Source organism: Antechinus flavipes, chromosome 1 (genome assembly GCF_016432865.1).
Source record: "Antechinus flavipes isolate AdamAnt ecotype Samford, QLD, Australia chromosome 1, AdamAnt_v2, whole genome shotgun sequence".
In the NCBI taxonomy this organism is placed as follows: Eukaryota; Metazoa; Chordata; class Mammalia; order Dasyuromorphia; family Dasyuridae; genus Antechinus; species Antechinus flavipes.
The window spans coordinates 697,829,266-697,848,175 of NC_067398.1; the positions used below are offsets into that span (position 1 = coordinate 697,829,266).

The following is an 18,910-nucleotide window of genomic DNA, read 5'->3' on the forward strand; positions in this document are numbered from 1 at the left end:
GCCTACTATCTCCACCATGCTTTTGTATATTTCCTTCATTGTTTATTTTTATCGATGGTTATTAAGTTTGTGAAAGGCAGCATGATTTGATAGTCTTAATGCTGGCCCTAGAGGAAGGAAGACCCAAGTTTGAATGCTTTCTCTAACATTTATTAGCTAAGTAAGGAAAGTCAGCTTTAGGCAACTAACTTTCTAAGGCTTTTCTGTTAATCGATGGAGGATTACAATCTGGATGGGCATAGGACACCCCTATTTTGAGCATATTTGGCTCCTCAAATTCTAAGAAGACTTTAAAGATAAGCCATATAATACCTAGCCATATAATAAATGTCCACCTTACATTTGATGATTGGCCAAAAACACTCCTTCAAGAAAGGCATCTTGGCATAGTGGGTAAAACTTTGACCTTGGAGCCAGGAAAACCTGATTTAGATCTTACTTTGGATACTATGTGACCTTGGGTATATCATTTCATCACTGTCTGCCTCAGTTTCCTCATCTGGAAAAGGAGGGAAATAGTACTTAGCTCCTAGGATTGATCCTAGATAGGATCAAATTAATTTTTGCATACCTAAATCACTGTCAATGCTATAATTATTGTTATTATCTGCATAATAGTTTAATTTCTCTTAGTCTTAACTACTTCATCTGTAAAATGGGGATAATCCTAGCATCTACCTCCCAGAGTTGCTGTGAGCATCATATTAAGCAATTTATATAAACTGTTTCGCAAACTTTAAAGTACTAAGTTAATTTAAAGAATATTTTATATTATCACAGTTATTAGTGGAAAGAGTTCTGAATTTGAAGTCAGAGGGGTTTGCTATAAATCCTAACTCTGTGACTTATTGTGTGATGGATGTTAAGCAAGTCATTTAACTTCTCTGGATTTCAGTTTCCCCAATTGTAAAGTAAGACAGTTAGACTAGATTGCCACTTAGATCCCTTCTGGTCCTAGTTTTATTTTTCTGACCTTTTAATATTAATTTCAGAAATATTTTAAAGCATTTGTTATGTACAAGGCCCTGGAGAGCTAAAGAGAATAAAGAGAATGATCCCTGCCCTCAAGGAGCTTACAGTCAGATGAGTAGAGTAGGGGAGTACTTGTTGATTTAATTTGTCTTTGAAAGTTTTTCTTTTCTCCAACATTCCCTGAATAATGCTGTCTATGAAGCAGCCCTTTCTCTTGCCTGGAGACAACTAAGGGTCTTTCCCATTGGGAAGGAGCCGACTGAGCTCACCTCCTGGCCTTGGACCCTTACAGTCCATCTTCTCTCTTGCTCCCCATCTGTTTGCTCCATTTCCTGGCCCAGCCTCTTCTTGATCCTCTGATTATTTCTTTTCTTTTCCTCCCCTCTCATGTCATGATGATGAAATATCCAGGAAGGTTTTAAAAGAGGGGGAGGGAATGGCAGAGAGAATGGGCTGACATCTTTAGTCAGCTCTCTCCTCTCCTCTACAAGTCCTCCTCCTTTCAATCTGATTCAGAGAAATTGGTCTCAAAGTCTCTGATGGAAACCCCAGGGGCAGAAGCTCAGGAAGTAGCTCCTAGAGTGCAGTGTGGAGGGAGGAGACAGCTTTAGCACTCTTAGTGGTAAGTCGAGAAAGGCAGAACTCTGCCAGACTGTCCTGTTTTGCCCTGGGCACTGGATCAAATAAGGGGGTGTGATCATTTGGAAAAGAGGAAAACCTTTTTGGAGGATCTGTGTTATGGTATAAGAAATTTGTGGAGAGCTGGGTTTGTATCACATCTACCATTTATTTCCTGTGTGATGCTGAGCAAGTCATTTAACTTTCCGAGTGGGCCCGTTTGCTAGTGTGTAAAACGAGGGGATAGATTATATTCCTTAACTACTAACTTTATAGAATATTAAATACTTAGAAAGCAAACACTGCTTCATTTCTCTTCTCAAGAAGGGGCAGGTCGGTGGTGCTGTGGATAGAGCCTTGAGCTGGGAATTAGGAAAACCTGACCCCAAATATGTAATCAGATGCTTACTAACTGTGTGACCCATGGCAAATCACTTTATCTTGAGTTTTTGCCTCAGTTTCCTCCTGATAAAATGGGCTGGAGAAGGAAATGGGAAAGCACTCTAGTACCTCTGCAAAAACAAAAACAAAAACAAAAACAAAACTTCTCAAACAACAAAATAACCCAAATGGGATAATAAAGAGTCAGACATGATTGAAAATGACTGAACAATTTCCAAGACATCACAGCCAGACATGTAGTAGATGGACACTCCATCCTTGGTGCTTGATTCATTCTTTCTCTCAAGGACTTTGTTCATTCAGAAAGCATTTATTGTGTTTTTTTTGGGGGGGATAGTTACAAAATCTAGATAAGGTCTGATCTCTATCCTCATGGAACAGTCTAGTAGATGGATGAATGCTATGGCCAGTCCCTTCCAATTCTCAAATGCTTTGATTCTGTGCCTTATGTGTTTGCCAATCTATTGTAAGGTTACTAGGAACCACTCTTTGGCCTGGTGGTGCCCCATGGTTCCATCTCTTATTTTTCTGTTGAAAAATCTCAATTTCCCCCTAAGAATTCTGTCTTCCAGGCAAGAAGAAGGGAATAAAGTGAGCAATGGGGGCTTTATTTTGATTAAATGTAAGTGGTGCATAATGGACAGAATGCTGGACTTGGAGTCAAGAAGGACTGGTTTTGAATCTAACCTTTGATTTTTATTTTCTATGTAACAGCTGCTCTGTGTGGCAGCTGCTCCAGACAATTACCTTCAATTTATCTCAATTTAAGAACAAAGGAACATTTTTTTAAAATTAAGATTAAGATAAAGGAGGAACTTCCTCAAAATCAGAGCTACCTCCAAGTATGGACTGCCTCAGGAAGTAATGAGTTCCTGGATGATTTGGACTAGATGTCTCTCAAACTCTAAGATCTGTGACTCTGTGAAGTACAAAGTTAGGAAAGTTTATTCTATATGGGTGGAAAGAATCTTCCACCCTGGGAATCCTTACAGGGACAAATATCCATTTTCGTCCCATTAGTACCTATAAGAATTTAGGGAAGAGTCCAACAAAGGGCACAGCATGAAACGTTCTACAATACTTCTAGTTGGTATCATGTTATGATTCCCCTGAGAGTTATGGTTACAATAGGTTCACAGGCATCAGCTCATCAAGTCCAACTCCCCCATTTTATATACTAGGAAGCTGAAACCTCAAAAGGGAAATGACTTATTCATATAGATCAAAGCATCATAGATTTCGAATTGGAAGAGATGTTGGATGTCCACTGAGTCCAATTTGTTCAGTTTTACAGATGAATAAACTGAGACCTGGGGAAGAGAAATGACTTACACAATGCAATACAGGCATGATTACAAGATCATAGCTTTAGAGCTAGAAGGAGCTCTCCTTCCCCTTTTCCTTTCCCTAAAGAAAATGAAGTTAACATAGCAACACAGATTTTCTCTGGGCTGTGCAGGTAGTAAATAGCAGAGCTGGGACTTGAGCTAATCCTTTGACTCAGTCCCAGAATCCCATCCCTCATGGGGTGTCATCCATGTGACATGATCATAAGATTTAGAGCAGAAAAATACCTTATAGCTTACCAAATCCAACCTTCTCATTTTACAGGTGGGGAAAATAAGTCCCCAAAAGGTAAAAGAACATTCCCAGGATCCCATAGTTGATAAGGAGCAGAACCAAGGTGTGAACCCTAAATCAAACCCTCTGTCTGTGACATCATTGGAAGGACAGTGAAAAGGAAGCCAAATTTGGAGTCAATGGACTTTTGTTCAAATCTCATCTGGTTGGTCTTAGACAAGTCTCTTAACCTCTGAATATTTAAAAAATTCAACATTATTGTTGGCCAGGAAGTCTGACAGGTTCTTCTGTGGTCTTCTTTTCTCTAATGTCAGTGAAGAGGAAAATGTAGAACTGAGCAACAAAGCATTGGAGCCTTTCACTCTCTAATTCAACTTGCAAAAGCTGGTCCATCTATTTCAGGATCTCTTCCTCTCTTTCCATCATTTGGAAGGTTCAAGCTGACACATGGGATCTGGTATCCAGAGTTGGGGAACTGGCCAGTGCACCTGACCAACACTAGTCCAGGTGAAGAAAGGGAGCATTAAGGAAGCAGATGATGTGAATGGGATTCCCTCCTTTCTAGTTCCTATTGTGTTAGCAAGTGTGTCTTGGGTCCCTTACATAGACTGCTGAAGCCCATGGGCCTCTTCTCAGAATTTTTTGAAGTCCTCTATTTCATTGAATTTCCCCTTTCCCCTTGAATGATTACATTCAGTTTTGCTAGGTATGATTCTTGTTTATAATCCTAACTCCATTGCTCTCTTGAATATCATATTCCAAGTCCCCCAGTCCTTTAATATAGAAGCTGCTAAATATTATGCTATTTTGACTGTGGCTCCATTATACTTGAATTGTTTCTTTCTGAATTTTTGCAATATTTTGTCATTGAACTAGGAATTCCAGAATTTGTCTATAATATTCCTGGGAGTTTTCATTTTAGGATCTCTTTCAGGAGATGATTAGTGGATTCGATCTATTTTACCCTCTGGTTCTAGAATATCAGGACAGTTTTCCTTGATAATTTCTTGAAAGATGATGTCTAGGCTATGTGTCTATATGTCTATGTTTTGATCATGGTGTTCAGGTATACCAAGAATTTTAAACTTATTTCTCCTGGATCTATTTTCCAGATCAGTTGTTTCCTCAATGATATATTTAAAATAGTTTTTTTCTTTTTTTGTTCTTTTGGTTTTGTTTTTATTGTTTCTTGATTTCCCATAATGTCATTATTTGCTCAATTCTAATTTTCAAGGAACTATTTTCCTCAGAAAGCTTTTGCATCTCCTTTATCAATTGGCCTATTTTGCTTTTTAAGGCATTCTTCTCATTAGCATTTTGAATTTCCTTTTGTATTACTCTCAATTCTCTTCCCATTTTTTCCTTCTCTCTTATTTGATTTTCAAAATCCCCTTTGAGCTCTTCCATTCTTATTTTTTTCTTGGAGGCTTTGGATACAGGAAAATATTGTTATCTTCTTCTGAGTGTATGTTTTAATTTTCCTTGTCACCATAGTAACTTTTTATGGTCAGAATCTTTTTCTGTTGTTTACTCATTTTCCTAGCCTATTACTAGATTTTTAACTCTTTGTTAAAGTAGAGATTCATTTCCAGAGTAGAAGATACATTGTCCCAAGCTGTTTTCAGAGATTTTTCCAGGGATCTGACCACAAGAACTCTTTTCTGCTTGGGAACTGTGAGGAGTGTCCCTGATCCACTGTAGCTGTAAGTTCTAGTGTGCTAACACAATACAGTCCTTTCTCAGTATTAGCAAAGAGACCTCCTGTGAGCTGAGAGCCATGGAAGCCACTGCCGCCAATACTGTCCATGCTTACTCTTGTTTTTCTGGTTTCCCAAGGTCCTTTCAACTCTACTGACAGATTTTTCCTCCTGATCTTCCAAGACACCTTTCTTGGTGTCTCTGGGCTGAGAAGTCTAGAAACCTCAAGAACTGCCTCTGATTCAGAGATTGGAAGTGTATTCTTGCTTTGCTGGTTTTGGGGCTGAGTCTGAGGCCAGGGTCAGAGTCAGGGTTGTGCTAGCATGGCCTGCATGAGAGCTGTGGGCTGGAGTCCCTACCATGATGCCACAGACCTTTCCTGCTGTCCTTTTAAATTTTAGACTGAAAAATGTTCCATTCCATCTTTTTGTATGTGGTGAGGCTTTAAAATCAGTTTAGAGTTATTATTGGAAGGAATTTGGAGCAGTTTGGGGAAGAGTTCATTGGGTCTCTGCCTTTACTCTGCTATCTTGGCTCTACCTCCCAGAATTTGTAAATGCATAAAATAAAACATATAAAATCACAAAAGAACCCAACCATAGTCATCAAAATATTTATAAAAAAATTAACTTTACAGACCTCAAGTTAAGAACCTCTCTTTTGGAGGTTAGCATTTATAGATGGTGGTTGAAAGAGATGGTTAGCATGGGATCCCTTCCCTAGAACAGGATAAACATATTGCTAGGATGTCAAGTCAAGAGGAAGAGTTTCAAGTTGGCCTGTATGGAAGAAGGAACGTATTGGCTAAGTTTTGGGTAAGAGTCCCAGAATCTCAGAACTATAGAGAGAAAAGGCCCTGAGAACAAAGATGTCAGAGTTTGGAGAGATGTTAGAGCAGAAAATGTCAGAGCAAAGAATGGGATTGTGGATCGTAGTTAAAATATAGAATGTTGGAACTGGTCAAGACCTGTTGGGCCTTAGAATACAGGATATTAGATCTAGGAAGGACCTTAGAACCTGAAGTGCCAGAGCTAGGAGGGACCTTAAAACATGGAATATTTAGGACCCTTGGAACTTTAGAATGTCACAGCTGAGGAGGAGGAAGGCATTCAGCTCTCATCTTTCAGAAGAGGTAGCTGGTTTAGACTCTCTTTTAACCTTTTTCAGATTTAGATCCTAGAACACTAAATGTTACCACCAGGGTACCTTTTTCTGTTCAATCATTTCTGTCATGCCCGACTTTCCCTGACTGCATTTGGGGTTTGCTTGGCAGAAATACTGGAGTGGTTTGCCATTTCCTTCTCCAGCTCATTTTATAGATGAGAAAACTGAGATAAACAGGGTTAAGTTATTTCCTAGAGTCACCCAGCTAGTAAATACCTGAGACTGAATTTGAACTCAGGAAGATGAACATTATTGATTCTAGGCTGGCATTCTATCCACTGCATTACCTAATGGCCCAATCCAGCTAGCTCCCTGATATGACAGACGAATGAACTGAACCTCAGAAAAGGAAAATGGCTTACTGATAATGATCAGGATTAAAGTAGCCCCTGTGCCTTCTGACTTCCAGGCAAATGGGCTTTGTACCAAATTTTGACACATGTTGGGGAAAGAGTTGAACATGGCCCCAGCTACCCTGAAAGCCCAGTTACCCTTGCTATCAGGTTGCCCACCATACCTACTTTAGCTCTTAAAAATCTTTTAAAGAAGGTAGTCCCTTTTAGCTCTGTGTAGCAGTTGGAAACACATATAGAACTTGATCTAATTATCCACTTAATCCATTGCATCATGCTCCTCTCCTATGGCACAGAAGTCAGTGTTGGGGTTACAAAGAAAAAAATCAGATCATTCCTGCCTTCCAGGAGCTTATGTTCAACAGAGGGAATACCCATTGAAGTAGATACAAAATATATAAAGATAAAACACAGGTTGCCCCAGTGGTATGATTCCCCCTTCCATGATAGCTGCCCAAGGATATTCAAGGTCAAGGACCACTGGGAGCTACATCTGTCCACCAGTTGCCAGCTTTTTCAACTTAGTCATTTCCCTCCATGGTCTGTAGGATTTAGATTCATAGATGCCTCATGAATTTAGAGGTGAAAGGGATCTAAATGGCCATTTTATACTCCCTCCTATAGCAGAAGAGGAATCGAGACATTAAATGTTTTGGCTAAGAGCAGAGCTGAGATTTAAATTCAAGTCTTCTGATACCCAAATCAGGTCTCTTTCCACTGTGCCATATGGCCTTGCCTGAGCTGCTTGGCCAAGTCTAGTAAGTTTCAACAAATCAGTTGAAACTTGTCCCAGTCTCTTGACTTCTGGTTCCTTGAATCCCCTCAGACATTTAATACATGTGTGAGCATAGGGCCTAGAGAGGTAGTATAATGTTGGTGGCTGGGTTTAAATCCCAGCTTGGCCATTTGAAACTTACTTGATCTTGATTAAGTCTTTCCCCTATTAGGGGTCTCAGCTTCTTTATCTGTCAAATGAAGGGACTGAGCCAGATAACCTTGAATGTCCCTTCTAAACCTGCGAGCCTATAACTGAAGTTCCCCAAGAAGAATTTAGAGACTAGGAAACATTTTCACTCCTGCCATCTTTATACCTAAAGCTGGTCGTGGTCTTCTTGAATTTGCCTGCTACCCAAAGGATTTAGCTCCTGGCACGGGGGTCCTCCAAAGAAAGAGCAGGATTTTCAGAGCTATTCTCCATTGTGAACCATTTATCCAGCCTGACTCTGCATCTTCTCGCTGCGCATTGTGAAATCAGAGAAGGCGAGCTATCTGAGGGCAGAGATCTGTGGCTACCTGGAGAGCAGCAGAAATCCAGCCTCAGAAGGGGGGATGTTTCATAGAAAGAAAGCAAACCACTTGTGTCTGAACATAGACTCAGTGAGGGAGAGAGGGTGGGGGGGTCTTTCCAACTCCCTCTTTTGAGGGGAGGAGAACAGCAGTTTGGCTCAGCAAAGGGGGAGCGTGGGGACTCTGCTGATTGCTACCAAGGTACAGTAACACTGAGCTGGGCGGCAGGGACTAATATTAGAATGACTGGGTGGTGGTAGGCAGGCATTCACCCTTCTGTGTGCATGTGGGAGCATGAAGCCTCATTTCAACCCCGACCTCCCCTTTCTCTCTTCATCTGTTCACACTCTCTCCTCTCCAGCTCTAACCACTGAGTATGGTCTCCATTGCTCCAAGGGTTCTAGCCTTTTGGTTTCCTTAATTTCCAATATTTAGGCTTTTGAGCATGAAGTTCATTCCCCCCTCCTCCTATTTTACATATGGGGAAATTGAGGTCTGGAGGAGGGAAGGGATTTACCCAGAGTCACTTGAGGAGCAGGTGGCAAGCCGGGATTTGAACCCAGACCCTCCCCACTTTGGACTTCAGACTCAGATCTCTTTCAATCACATCACACTGTGGCTCTTTCTTTTTTTGGGGGGGGGATGCTACTGCATTCTGCCAACTGTGACCGTGTGCCTTCGTTTGTGCTCTGCCCGGGATCTGTGTGTGGCTCCCCCCACCCGGCTCCCCAGCCCCAGCCCCACCTCCACCCCCTCCTTTCCCAGGCATCTTGCAAATAAATCACGGGTGGTAGACAGGCTTGCCTCACCCTGCGGGGGGGGGGAATTGCTGGTCCACATCTTGGCTGTTTGCACAGAGCTCTGCAGCAGCGGCAGCGGCAGCCCCAGCTTTGGGCACTGGGACGCTATTTATTTGCCTGCTCCCGGCAGTCCCGGAGAGTTGCCTGTGTGAGCGAGAGAGCAAGAGGGAAGGGAGAGGACAGAGTGAGCCAGAAAGGCAGAGGCAGAAGGCTGCTTGGCTGTGCTGAGGGCAACCAGAGGGAGCATTTCTCTTCTTGATCCCGTCTCTGACAGCTGTGCCGACTTTTCCATCGCCACCAGCCAGAGATGTAGAGTAGTGTTTCCTTTTTTTTTTCTTTTGGGTCCTGCATGTCTCGGGGGTAAGGAAGGGGGGATGGGGTTGGCTTGATTTGGAGGAGAGTATAAAGGGACCCCTCCTGAAGCTCCAAGCTGTTAAGGGAGTGATAAGGACACAGCCTCTTCCTTAAGGCAGAGGGGTGGGCAGGTGTTGGCTGGAGACTGGGGGTCACATCCCACCTTCGGTCCTCCGTGCCTAGGTAGCTATCCTTCCTCTCTGCGGGGTAGTGGGCTGGCTTGGAGCGGAGCGGAGGTGGGCAATGGGGCAGGAGGGTTGAAAGGGGGGCGTGGGGTGCATGTGTGTCTGTGTTGATCATGTCTCTTTTAACACATCTGCAGTGTTTTATCACCTGAGAGGCAATGAGAGCCCCGGGGAGATTACTGCCTGCTGTCCGAGGAGATGGGGTGATTTCCTCATGGCTAAATATAAATATATATGTATATGTATATATACATGGCCATACATATACATGTATCTATGTATACTCAAAATAAGCTGTTAAAAGTAAAAGGCAGTTCTCTTAATGCGATGAATGAATTAAATGGTTGGGTGGTGGAGCTGGGAAGTGTAGAGTGAGAGCTATAGACTTTGGTTAGCATGAGAAATGAGAAGATAACCAGAACCCATATAACTAGCTGCTTAACCCTTGCCTGGGTACGTGAGCTCAGCTCGGGAGCCCGTCCTAGGGATAGCCCTATGGGTAAGTTTGTTCAGGATGCTATTTGTGCTATTTGCTAGCAGATGCATGAGGTACCTCTCTTGGTGACCAGTGTCCAGATAGACTGCAGAGGAACTGGATAATGAATGTTCCAGGTTCTGCTTGCTCAGCTCTGGGTTAGCCTTTTCACATAGTGGGTAGGGAGCTTTGGGAGAGTGGTGCTGTCCAAGGTTCTGCTGTGGAGGGAAAGGGGCTTGGGTCAGAGCCCAGATAAGGTTCCAGCCTCTGCCTTCAGATCGGTTTCTCTAGCTTCGATTCTTTCCCTGACCCTCAGAGACATGGCTGGGATCCCAGTGGTGCAGGTTGCACCAGCCTGATTGAGAGAGAGGTTGTGGTCTCCTATAACGGAATCTGAGAATCCCAAATTTAATCTTTAAAAAGAAAAAAAAAGATGCTATTGGCATGAATCTGTGCTGCTTTGAAGCTGGGATTTTATTGTTATTGTTGTTGCTTGTTTCCACCCAACTAATAATTTCAGTCTTTTGAAATGAATGTCCTTTTTAAAAGTGTTTTAGGAATCATCTCAGAGGGTACTTCACCTCTACCTTTCAGCTTTCTACTTTGGTCTTTGTGGGCTGAAGGAACAGAATACTCAACTCTGATGGATGTGAAATGAAGACTATTCATGTGCCTGGTCTTCGTTAATTTTATTCATATCTAAAGCACATTAAAATGCCCAATTTCTAGGATTTGCCATTGTATAGGAAGCTTAGGAAGGCAAATGTTCTTACGGAAAAGGAAAGTGTGGTCTTGTGGTTAGTGCTGAAGATGGAAAATTAGAGCTCCTGGCTCCTATTCTTGACCTCATCAGTGACTTGTTGAGTGACTATGAGATGGCAGTCATAGAGTTTGAGTTGTAAAATCTCCTATCTCTTTCATTTCCCCCTTCTTCCCCTCTATTTTTATCCCCCTGTTCTTGGGGTGGCTAAGCTCCAAAAGGACCTCATCTCCCTCTGTCCCTCCCCCTCACCCAGTTTAAATTGGTGCAGTGTGGTGCATTGGGGAGAGAAGAAATCAAAGAGGCTGCACTGTGTATATGAAGAGAAGTGTCCAAAGACTTAGGGAAACTAGATTCCAGTCTTGGCTTTGCCATTTACTCCCTGCTGGGCTTTAGACAAGTGGGTTCTCTTCCTAGGGCCTCACTGACCCCTGTATACTGGGGATTGGAGGAAATGAGTTTTAGAAATCCTTTCTAGTTTGGATATTCTGAGATTGATTGCAGGGCATATGAGGAAAAGACAGGAACATTTGAGGAGAAGGTCTGGGTGAATCCCAACGCCTCCATGTGCTGCTTCTTTATTCTCACTGCTTCACACACGCCCCAACCCACTTTTCTGGGCTGGAGAGTTAGAATCTGGATGCCATCTCCAGGGTGCTGGTTTACAGATGTTCCATTTGGTCTTTGTCAAATTGCGTGTGTGTTTCTGTATCTGTGTACACATATGTGCACTCATACACTCCCATGTCCAGCATGGAGAACTTGGGATTTCTAATACGAATGATATAGACATATGGACATTTTCTTTGCTCTTTAAATCTTTCAACTGGGGAAATGGGCACAAAATTAGGCAATCTAATAAATGGCAACAAGGCAACAAAAAAGTGAAAATGGTTTATTCCTGTTTAACAGCTGTAGCTTTAACCTAGGATAAAAATAAACTCTAGTTTTGTACACTGGTGGGATGGAGTTGATGAATTTAAATGATTCAATTGACACCGAGAATTGAGAGTTTCGATGGTGCTATAAACAGAGACTTAGGAATTGGTGACTATCACCACACACCTTTCTTATGCATTCTGATGTCAATGAAATACTTATTTTCTCCCCTATCTTCTTGAAGCCATCAGAATTCCCCAACCTCTGGTGGCTGTAGTGAATAACTTAGCCATACAGAATTTCTCCCCCTCTTAGATAGTGCTCCTGCCTGATTCAGAAAGGATCAAGTGGGGAAAAGGGCACAAAGTAGTCCAGTGGAAAGAGTGATCTATTAGCCTCAGAGGGCTTGGGTTCAAATCGTGTTTTTGCTACTGTGTGACAATTGGGTTAATCACTTTACATTTCTAGCTCTTGGTTTTCTCCTTCATAAAATGTAGGGTTAGACTAGTTGATCTTTAAGGTCTCTTCCAGCTCTGACATGCACTGTTCTATGTCAAGTAGTCTAAAATTCTTTCTAGATTTAACATTTTATATTTTAAGGTCTCTTCTGGCTCTCAATCTTTGGTCCTATAGTTCCTTGTTGTAGATGCTATTCTTGTTCAGGTGTAGTTTGATCTAGATGCTCTCATGTCCATCTTCCAAATACACAATTCCATGATTCTATGCTCCTGTCATCACTGTCTCTAAATATCTGAAGGACTGTCATGGGATGAGTAGGTAGATTTATTTTATATGAGTCCAAAGAGAAGGGTTTGGATCAAAGAAGAAAAGTTAATTGAGAGGTGGATAGATAGACACCTGCTCAATACAAGGAAGACTCTCCTATCTGCTAGAGCTGTCCATTGGCTGCATTGGAAAGTGAAAGCATTTAAGCAGTTCCTGGATGACCACTTGTGGGATCTGGTAAAGGGAACTGACTCATACTTCAGGTGGGGGCTGAATCGCCTAAGAATATTTTCTGTCTCTGAAGCTATCTTTGTAATGTTGGATAAGTCATTTAAACTCCTCATCTGTGAAAAAAGAATTGGCATTATGTTTGCTTCTCACTCTATCAGAGCCCTCTGATCCAGTGAATGGCTTGGCCAAGACATTCTACAATGCAGAGAAGTGCCATCATTTGGGCAGTGGTGGAACAATCAAGGAAGGCTTCGTGGGGGAGGTATGACTTGAATCAACTTTATAGGATTGGTTGGGGCTGGATAGATGAAAAAGAAAATAGGAGAGCCTTCCTCATAGGGTAACAGTGTGAGAAAAGGTGTGGAAGCAGAAAAGTTAAAGCAGAAAATTCAGATATGGATACAGTGGACAAAAAGGGTTACTGGAAAATAACAACTAGTAGCTTCAACAACAATGACGTCGTTAATGGTTTCCTTGTCACATCACCAACTGCTGCTCCAAAATTTTATTGCTGTAATCTACTTGGACAATTGGCCCTGTGCTGTTGTAATGGCTTTATATTAGATTATCTGAATTTTAAAATAAAACGACAAACTGTTGTTGCACTATACTTGGCTGAGTACCAGTGGAATTATACCAGATTGATTTGAGTTACAGAAATAAAGTAATATTACCTAGTACTAACAATGATATCAATGATAGTAACAACAGCGACAATGATATGTTGGATTCTCTTAAAAGAGAACATAAGAGGATGGAGAGAGTGTTGGACTTGGAGACAAAAGATCTGAATTTGACCCCCAGTTCAGGTGTATATAACAAATCAAGTTCCTTTCTGTGAACTGCAATTTTGCCCCCCCCCCCCATGAAATGACAATAATAATACTTGGCTTAATCCTTTCATGGGAGTTCTTTGTAAATCTGGAAGTACCATTAGTTATTATGATTATTCTTTCTATAAGTATGGATTGTGTAATTCATCTCTGGGCCTTGAAATAAGACTTTACCTGAAACAATCCTAGTTAATGGATCAATTCATCTCAGAATTGATTCCAGAAGGATCAAAGGAGGAATGTAGCCAATGAAAAATGTGGCAGCAATCTTTAAAAACTTTTGTAAAGAGGATGGGAGGGGAGAGAATTTGGAGGTCTGGACTCTAGGTAATAATAATAATAAGCTCTGCAACTTAGCAATTATATAAATGGGTAATTTGATTCAAGGAATGTTCATTGGGTACCTGCAATATGCAGAGCACTGTGCTATGTATGGGGGATGAGAATACAGAATTTATATAAAACTCAGCCCATTCTCTCAGGGAATCTACAAGGATAGAGTATAGTGCAAAGAGTTTTACATTTCTAGTATTTACTATTGATGTGGCTATGAGTAAGTCACAACCATTCCGAGAACTACTTGTATCTTCAATAGAGAAAGTCTGTTTTTTTTTTTTTAAATAAAAGGATGGGGTTGGGAGTCAGAACTGGGAGTTCTGCCATTCCCTGTTCTAAGGCCCCTCACACTTTTGACATTGCATGTCCTAAGGGTGGTCTCAGCTCTGACATTCCCTATTCTAAGATCCCTCCCACTACTCAAATTCTCCATTCTAAAGGCTCACCTGGCTCCATGCTCTTGTTTCTTCCCAGTTCTGATATAATCTGTTTCTTAGTCATTGAGAGAGTCCCATAGCCCCCTCTCCCCATGGAGACCTGTTCGCAGTTCCCCAGACCACCAAGCTGAACAGATGCCTGGGAGAATTTGGCAGCATATCGGTGTGGTGCAGAGAGCAGAAGTCTGCAGTGGCTCGATGGGCTCCGAGAAGTAATTGTATTGCTGTATTAGACTCAGTGATATCGGGCCTGCTTGGATTACATTGTACTGGGGCTTTGCCAACAACCGAAGGCTGAGCAATCAGAGGTAACACCGGAGCTGGCCTGTTTTTTTTTTTCTCCCCTTCCTTACAATTAATTCACAGGAGGAAACTCATCTGACAGCTCCACAATGATAGGTCTGGGAAGGATTTATTTGGGGGGAAAACTCATCACATCTCACCAACATAATCCTCCATACAGGATAATTCAGCTACCACACCCCTCCCCCTCCACACACCCCCACTTAATAGAAAGGAACCTGCAGAGTGACAGGCATCTTGTGAATGAAAACAGCTTTGGATTCATGCCGTGTTATTTGAGGACATTTGAATACCAGCACCTGGCTCCCTGGCAGAGTCTATAGCTCAAAAAGGGGGAGGGGGAGAGATTTCAGAAAGTTGATTCAGATTTTTGACAAAAGATAATGCCCAAAGGCAGCTCGCTCGCTCTCTCTCTCTCTCTCTCTCTCTCTCTTTCTCTCTCTCTCTCTCTTTCGGTCTCTGTCTCTCGGTCTCCCCTCCCACTCTCGGTCTCTGTCTCTCTTTCCCTCTCTCTCCCTCTCCCCTCTGTCTCTCCCACACACAACCCCTATATTTGTAATCTTACATGCATTGAAACAAAAATAATCTAGGGGAGAAGGCACTCCCAAATCCTTGAGACTCCAGAGGGCTTGGAGACCTTTCCAAATGTAGTTTGAGTACAATGAGCTCAGAGGCTAGAGGATAGACACCATAACTTCTGGAGATCATCTCATACCTTTGCATCCCATGAGTCTTTGGGAAATGAAGGATTTCCCTGTAGCATTTCCCTGCCAAAATCCTACCTTCTAGAGAAAGCATTTCTTAATTCTCCTTAATATTAGTGCCTTCTCACTATTAATTATCTTCAACTTAACCTGTATATATCTAGTTTTTACATAATTCTTTGCTTGTGGTTTCAGTAGATTGTAAGCTCCTTGAGGGCAGGAACCATCTTTTGCCTTTCTTTTTATCTCAGAATTTAATACAGTACTAAGCACATAGTAGGTACTGAATTAATGCTAGTTGGCGTGGAACAGACCATTGGCTATATTCTAATAAGCAGTATAGCACAGGCTATAGTAAGAATACCAGCTTCAAATCGTGTCCCTCCTATTTACTTTCTGGGTTAGTTGTCAGTCAACAAACATTTATTAATACTTTACTGTGACACTGTGCTAAGCATTGGACATACAGAGAAAGGCAAAAGAGTAGACTTCAAAAAGTCTCTTGCCTCCTCTAAGCCATCTCATAATTCCAAATCAAAAGTTACTTTACTCCTCTAAGTCTCAGTTTTTTCTATAAGCCCCAGCTTTTTCTTTAAAATTTTTTTAAATAATAGTTCTTTATTTTCAAAATATTTACAGCCTCAGTTCTTCCTTCCTTCCTTCTTTCCCTTCTTCCTTCCTTCCTTCGAAATTGGGGTTAAGTGACTTGCCCAGGGTCATACAGCCAGGAAATGTTAAGTGTCTGAAACTAGATTTGAACTCAGGTCTTCCTGATTTAAGGGCTGGTGCTCTATCAACTGTGCCACCTAGCTGCCCCAGCTTCAGTTTTTTCAACTGTAAAATGGGGATAATTGTTGTAACATCTATCTCCCAGATATGTTATGAAACATAAGAAATAATGGATTTAAAACAGTTTGAAAACTTAAAGCAAACATAAAACAAATTTAAAAGTAAATATTGTTATTATTATTATTACTTCTTTTACAATTGCTAAGAATGTAGGTAGTTAGTTAGTTAGAATATTTAGAGGGATATAATCCATTCTGGCAACAGACTCAAATAAATCAACAAGCATGGATTGAGCTCCACTATGTGTGAAACACAGTGCTAGATTGTGGGGATGCAGACAAAAATGAAACTGCTCCTACTTTCAAGGAGCTTACATATGATCAGGGGAGACAACCTATATATATATATTCCAATTCTCTACTCTCATCTGTCCCTTGAATTTTCAAGAATTGGCTCTCAAAGTGCTGAATGAGATGTCTTCTAGAAGAATACATTCATAATAATAATACCATTTATATATAATAATATATTATAATGTAAGAACATAATACATAATAATAATAGTATTTATATTAATCATGCTAAGTGCTAAGCACTTTACAAACATTACCTCATTTGATCTTTCAACAACCCTGGAAGCTATGTGCTATTATAATTTCCATTTTACAGTTGAACAGCTGAAGCAAACTCAGGTCACTTGCCCAAGGTCACATAATTATTGACTGAGGCTGGATTTGATTCCATATCCAGTGTTCTATTAACTGTGCTACCCAGCTGCCTAGCTCTGTTTCTACATGCCATGATTGATGGTGAGAATGGGGAAGAAGCGAGAAAATCCTCCGCTTCTCCCCAAAGGTGATGACTGGGCTCTTCCTTGGCTGTTGGCTCCAACTAGACTAATTTTATGTGTAATGCTTAAGCTGACTCTTTAAGGATGTAAAAAGCAGAGGGGAGGAGGGAGTGCATTCTATGCATGGATCACTGCAGAGGCACCTTATAAAGGAGATGGAGCTTCCTATAGGAACAACTGCAATAAGATTAGTTTGTTTGTGTTCTAGAAATTCCATGCACGTGTCCAGGAATTCATGTCATTGGTCACAAGCGGGGCCTGAATGAGAGTATGGGTGGTGGAGTATAATTCCATCCCCACTACTGTGCAATTAATCCAGCAAGAACATCCCAACAAAGAGTAACCTTACCTTTGAGGATTCTATGGGAACCAGGGACGCCGTAAATGAGAATTTCAGAAGTCAGAGAATGTCCCACGAGTGGTAGAAGCAACAGTATATTGTGGAAAGAACATTGAATTTGTAGTCAGAAGACTTGGGTTTGAATCTCACCTTTGCCACTTAATGTCTTTGTGACCATTAACAAAGCACTTGATGTCTCTGGGTCTCAATTTCAACCTCCACAGAATTAAGAGATGAGACTAAAGTCTCCTGCAGCTCAATATCTGTGGCATTTTAGGGAGAGGTTTGCATTAGGAATGGAGGTGTCAGCATGAGGAAAAATGCCAATTGAATAAGGCCGTCCTTCCTAGAAATCCAGCCCTTGTCCCATTAGAGAGAGAGGGAGGTTTCATGTGAGTTCTATTTTCCAGCAAGAGTCAATGCTAAGTTCATCTGTCTGCCAGGAATTAGAATCCCAGAGATTCCACCCCTCCCTCCCCCCCCCTCCCTCTCCCCTCCACTCTCAGCAGTGAAGGTGGAAACAGGGATGAATATCTTGCTATTGCAGGCTCCCAGCCAGCCAGGTCCTTCTCCAAGAGCCAAAGGTTAGTGACTCGTAACAAAGGCTGGTTGGATCCCCTGGCCGAGGTGCTGAGCTGGGACCTTGATGCTGATGATGAAGGGCCGTTTTATTTTTATTATGCCAGCTAAAAATAAATTCAGCCAGAAAGTACATGGCCTCTTGACTAATAGCCAAATTAGGGACTAGTATTCTTGGATCTAGGAATGCTCAGTGTGGATTCTTTACTTTGCTACAGCATCTGGAAGCTCCTGGAAGTCAAAGACTCATTTCGTGGTCTCTGGATCCACAGGGCAGTGCCTGCCATATAGTAGGGATTGAAAAAATGACATTTTTATTTCTGTCTTTCAGTCTTTTCCCGATCTAGTTGGGTCAAATGAGATAATATTTGTAAAGCACATAGCAGAGTGCCAGGCACATAGTAGGCCCTATGGAAATGCTTATTTTCTCTTCTTCTCCTTTCCCCTCTGCTTCCCCACTTCCTTTTGTCAGACAGATAAGTAAGCAAGAGCATTTGATACAAAAACCTTTTCTGATAATGTATACAACATGCTGTCCTAGTTGTCCCCCCTCTCTGCTAAGAGGAGGGACATAGGTTTCATTATTTCTTCTCTAAGATCCTCTCTGGTTTTAATAGGCACTTAAATGGAAATGAACTGAATGAAATTGAACTTTGTGCCCCTGAATGAGAGACACTGGAGAAATGGAGAGGTGGTTAAAGTGACTTAATTGCATTTTAAAACCTTTCTTCCTTCCTTCTTTCTTTCTTTCTTTCTTTCTTTCTTTCTTTCTTTCTTTCTTTCTTTCTTTCTTTCTTTCTTTCTTTCTTTCTTTCTTTCTTTCTTTCTTTCTTTCTTTCTTTCTTTCTTCTCTCTCTCTCTCTCTCTCTCTCTTTCTTTTTCTTTCTTTCTTCTCTCTCTTCCTTCCCTCCATCCATCATCTATCTCCATTCCTTCTTTCTTCTCTCCCTTCCCTTCTTTCTTCTTTCTTTATTCCCTCTCTTCCTCCCTCTCTCCCTACTTCCTTTCTTCTTTTTCTCCCTTCCTTCTTCACTCCCTCTCATCCTCTCTTCCTCCTTTGTCTCTTCTTTCCCAACCTGTGTTGGTTTTCTTCCCTCCTTAGGCAGCATAGGATTCACCATATTGATGTCAGGCTTAGTTCAAACTTTGCTGATGTATATAGCCCATTAAAGCCCAGAAATCCTAAACTCAAGTAGCCATCAACCATGGTCTTCATCGTACCAGGGACTGAAGATATGCACCACCATGTCCAAA

At 41.6% G+C, this 18,910-nt stretch overlaps 1 protein-coding gene across 5 annotated transcripts in view; it reads left to right on the forward strand.

Moving 5' to 3' along the window:
- Nucleotides 1-18,910, forward strand: part of RPH3A (rabphilin 3A) — a 347,889-nt gene that overhangs the window by 162,478 nt on the left and 166,501 nt on the right. For 2 of the 5 annotated variants that reach the window (XM_051972818.1, XM_051972822.1), the window contains exon 1: nt 8,912-9,189. The exons of 2 other annotated variants lie outside the window; for them this stretch is intronic. The gene's annotated coding sequence lies outside the window, so the exon portion shown is untranslated. Of the gene's footprint in view, nt 1-8,911; nt 9,190-18,910 lie in introns of those variants that run through there. One more of the 5 variants, XM_051972820.1, reaches the window with a different exon arrangement.